The sequence below is a fragment of the Coenobita brevimanus genome, chromosome 39, assembly GCF_032717465.1.
Source record: "Coenobita brevimanus isolate Jiangsu-jjx chromosome 39, ASM3271746v2, whole genome shotgun sequence".
Taxonomy (NCBI): Eukaryota; Metazoa; Arthropoda; class Malacostraca; order Decapoda; family Coenobitidae; genus Coenobita; species Coenobita brevimanus.
In genome coordinates this window covers 1932501-1937500 of record NC_136992.1, presented here as the reverse complement: position 1 = coordinate 1937500, position 5000 = coordinate 1932501, and the positions used below count along the sequence as shown (strand labels likewise).

Genomic DNA, 5000 nt, shown 5'->3' with positions numbered 1-5000 from the left:
GTTATTATTATTATTTTTATTATTGTTATTATTATTATCATTACTGTTATTATTATTGTTATTATTATTATTATTATTATCACTATCATTAGTGTTATTATTATTATTATTATTATTATTATTATAGTTCTTCTTCTTCTTCTTCTTCTTCTTATTATTATTATTATTATTATTATTATTAGTTATTATTATTTTTATGATTATAATAATCATCATCATCATCATCAGTATTATTATTATTATTATTATTTTTATTATTTGCTCATTTATTATTATTATTATTATTATTATTATTATTACTATTATTATTATTATTATTATTAAGCACAGGAAATACGCCACTGTGCTTTTTTTCAACAGGTAGAACGACAAATACAACTTATTATTTTATTTATTTATTTATTTATTTATTATTTATTTGGCACAAGGTGAACAAAAATAAATACTTGCTATTATTTATTTATTTATTTATTCATTTTTTTATTTTATAGCACAAGATAGATAAAAATAATTACTTTTATTTATATTTATTTATTAATTTATTAATTTTATGACACAAGATGGACAAAAATAATTACTTGCTATTATTTATTTATTTATTTATTTATTTTATGGCACAAGATGGACAAAAATAATTACTTACTATTATTTTTATTTATTAATTAATTAATTTATTTATTTTATGGCACAAGATGGACAAAAATAAATACTTGCTATTATTTATTTATTTATTTTATGACAAGATGGAAAAAAATACACTACTCTATTTTTCATTCAACACAGGTAGGAGAAAAAACACACCTTTTTTTTAATTACAGGTAGAAAAAAAAAATGCACTAATATTTTGCCCAGGTAGGAAAAAAAAAATTACCCTGCTATTTTTCATACTTTTTTTTTTTTCACTTTTTCATTTTTTTTTTTTTTTTTTTTCATTTTATTATACACGATTTTTTTTCCACAATATTTTCTCACATTTTTTTCGCTATTTTTTTCATACTTTTTTCTCACGATTTTCTCAGGTAATAATAATTATGGTAGTGGTGGTGGTGGTGGTGGTGGTGGTGGTAGTGGTTATAGTAGTAGTAGTAGTAGTAGTAATAATAATAATAATAATAATAATAATAATAATCATAATCATCATAATAATAATAAGAAGGAAAAGGCTAATGATGATAATAATAATAATAATAATAATAATGATAATAGCAATGTAGGATATTTATTTTTCTACCTGTGCTGTGGCCTCATTAACAGTCCACACAGCCGCTCAGGTGATCAAAACTGCACCCCACGTAATTACTGACTGTCCCGTGGTGGTAGGGGGTTGTGGGAGGGGTTTGTGGGGTTGTGGGAGGGGTTTGTGGGGTTGTGGGGGGAGTTTTGTGGGGTGGGATAGGTTTGTGGGGTTATGGGAGGGGATTGTGGGGTTGTGGGAGGGGTTTGTGGGGTTGTGGGAGGAGTTTGTAGGGTGGGAGGGGTTTTGTGGGTTGTGGGAGGGGTTTGTGGGGGTGTGGGAGGGGTTTGTGGGTTGTGGGAGGGATTTGTGGGCTGTGGTAGGGATTTGTGGGCTGTGGGAGGGGTTTGTGGGGTTGTGGGAGGGGTTTGTGGGGTTGTGGGAGGGGTTTGTGGGTTGTGGGAGGGGTTTGTGGGTTGTGGGAGGGATTTGTGGGGATGTGGGAGGGGTTTGTGGGTTGTGGGAGGGATTTGTGGGGTTGTGGGAGGGGTTTGTGGGGTTGTGGGAGGGGTTTGTGGGGTTGTGGGAGGGGTTTGTGGGGTTGTGGGAGGGGTTTGTGGGTTGTGGGGGGGTTTGTGGGGTTGGAGGGGTTTGTGGAGTTGTGGGAGGGGTTTGTGGGGATGTGGGAGGAGTTTGTGTGGTTGTGGGAGGGGTTTGTGGGTTGTGGGAGGGGTTTGTAGGGTGGGAGGGGTTTGTGGGGTTCTGGGATGGGGTTGTGGGAGGGGTTTGTAGGGTGGGAGGGGTTTTGTGAGTTGTGGGAGGGGTTTGTGGGGTTGTAGGAGGGGTTTGTGGGTTGTGGGAGGGGTTTTTGGGGTGTGAGGGGTTTGTGGGGTTGTGTGAGGGGTTTGTGAGGTTGTGGGAGGGGTTTGTGGGTTGTGGGAGGAGTTTGTGGGGATGTGGGAGGGATTTGTGGGTTGTGGGAGGGGTTTGTGGTGTAGTTGTGGTAGAGGTTAGTGGTAGTAGTTGTGGTAGAGGTTAGTAGTGATGGTAGTTGTGGTAGGGGTAGTGGTGGTAGCTGTGGTAGAAGATAGTAGTGGTAGGGGTGGTGGTGGTAGCTGTGGTAGAGAATGAGGTAGGAGGGATAATCATTGTGGTTGGCTGGAGCTGAGGGGAAGGGAATGTTTGGGTGACTGTGGTGGTTGTGGTGGTGTGGTGGTGGTTGTGGTGGAGGTGGTGAGAGGGTGGTGTGGATGTGGTGGTGGTTGTGGGGATGGTGAGATGAATGTGTAGAAGTGATGGTGGTTTTGGTGGTGTGGTGGTGGTTGTGGTGGTGTGGTGAGATGGTTGTGGTGGTGGTAGTGGTGGAGGAAGGGTTGTAATGGTGAGATGGTTGTGGTGATGATGATGGTCTTTGTGGTATTGGTGATAGTGACTGTGATGATGATGGTGACTGTGATGAAGGGTAGGATGATTGTGGTGAGCATATAGTAGTGATGATCCCCTAAATTGATTGTGATGAGGGTAAGAGTAAATATAAGGGAATGTAATAATTGTGTGATGGTGGTGATGAGGGAAGGGTGATGAGAATGGAAGTGAGTGGGTGGTTGTGGTGGAGGGTGGTGATGATGGGAAATGAGTTAGGGAGGGTTTTTGTGGTGATAATGATGATGTGGGCTTGCGTGGGGAAAGATGGGAGAGGGTTGATGATGATGATGATGATGATGATGATGATGATTGATGATAGTATGAGATTGTCTTGGGTAAGGTGGGAAGGGATGATGATGGTGATGATGATGATGATGATGATGATGATGATGATGATGATGATTGATGATAGTATGAGATTGTCTTGGGTAAGGTGGGAAGGGATGATGATGGTGATGATGATGATGATGATGATGATGTGGGGTTGTGATGGGGGGTGGGGTTGTGTTGGTGGTGGTTGTTTGGGTGGTGGTGATGCTGATGTGGTAGTTTAGGTTTGGTTGTGCTACCACTATCCCCTACCACAACTACCACTACTATATGCTACCACAACTACCACTACTAGATGCTACCACAACTACCACTACTATATACTACCACAACTACCACATCAAGCCTCCGCCACAACTACCACTATCCCCTACCACAACTACAAACTATCATACCTTCCACATCTAGCCTCTGCCACAACTACTGTTATCCCGTACCACAGCCACCACAGCTATAAACTACCATAACTTCCACATCTAGCCTCTACCACAGCTACTTTAGTGGTAGTTGTGGTAGGGGATAGTGGTAGTTGTGGTAGGAGTGGTTACCCTCTGATAAAATGGTTGCATCAGGAACTTTTTTAAAACCTCCCAACGTGATGGAAATACGGAATATGTTGTGGCGCATGGTGGTAGTGGTAATTGTGGTAGGTGTGGTAAATGTGGTAGGAGTTGTGGTAGATGTGGGGATTTTGGTAGGAGTTGTAAATGTGGTAGTTGTTAGAGTAGTTGTGGTATTTGTGGTGGTGATTGTAACAAGTGTGGTAGTTGTTGTGGTAATTGTAGTCGTTGTGGTAGTAGTTGTGGTAAATGTGGTAGTAGTTGTAACAAGTGTTGTAGTAGTTGTGGTGTTTGTGGTAGTAGTTGTGGTAAATGTGGTAGCAGTAACGGTAAGTGTGGTAGTAGTTGTGGTAAATGTGGTAGTAGTTGTGGTAAATGTGGTACTAATTGTGGTTAATGTGGTAGTAGCGGTGGTTAAGGTGGTAGTGGTTGTGGGAAATTTAGCAGTAGATAAGTTATTCGTGGCAGTTGTGGTAGTAGTCGTTGAGGTAAATGTGGTAGTAGTTGTGGTAAGTGTGGTAGTAGTTGTGGTAAATGTGGTAGTAGTTGTGGTAAATGTGGTAGTAATTGTGGTGAATGTGATAGTAGTTGTGGTAAATGTGGTAGTAGTTGTGGTAAATGTGGTAGTAGTTGTGGTAAATGTGGTAGTAGTTGTGGTAAGTGTGGTAGTAGTTGTGGTGAATGTGGTAGTAATTGTGGTGAATGTGGTAGTAGTTGTGGTAAGTGTGGTAGTAGTTGTGGTAAGTGTGGTAGTAGTTGTGGTAAATGTGGTAGTAGTTGTGTAAGTGTGGTAGTAGTTGTGGTAAGTGTGGTAGTAGTTGTGGTAAGTGTGGTAGTAGTTGTGTTTGTGCGGTGGTGGTGGTGTGGTAATTTCCTGTGGCGTGAGTACAATTGTTCTCGCTTGTGTTTTGTTCTGGGCCTGTCTGTGTTCTGGCATGTTTTTTTCAGTTGTCCTATTTTGTGTTTTCTGGTTTTTTTTTCTGTTTTTTTTTCTGTTTTTTCTGTTTTATTCTGTTTGTTTTGTTTTGTTGTTTTCTTTTGTTTTCTGCTTTGTTGTTTTCTTTTGTTTTCTGTTTTGTTGTTTTCTTTTGTTTTCTGTTTTATTCTGTTTTTGTTTTCTGTTTTGTTTTCTTTTTTGTTTTCTTTTGTTTTCTGTTTTCTTTTGTTTTCTGTTTTAATCTGTTTTCTTTTTCCAGTTGTTTTCTTCTGTTTTCTTTTTCTGTTGTTTTCTTTTCTGTTTTGTTTTGGTTTCTTTTTTTTTCTGTTTTTGTGTTCTGTTTTATTCTGTTGTTTTTGTTCCAGTTGTTTTGTTTTCTTTTGTTCTGTTCTTTTGTTTTCTGTTTTTTTTTTCTGTTGTCCTGTTTTCTTTGGTTCTCTGTTTTGTTGTTTTCTTTCTTTTTATTGTCCTGTTTTCTGTTTTTTTTTCTTATTCCTGTGCAGTTTTTTCCCTTGGTATTAATCTGTGTACAAATTAAAGACAATTTTTTTTTTTTTTTGAGGGAGAGCATTTT

The 5000-nt window shown here is 38.6% G+C and overlaps 1 protein-coding gene across 1 annotated transcript in view; it reads left to right on the top strand.

Moving 5' to 3' along the window:
- Positions 1-5000, top strand: part of alpha-Catr (alpha-catenin related) — a 231539-nt gene that overhangs the window by 162218 nt on the left and 64321 nt on the right. The window lies entirely within an intron of this gene.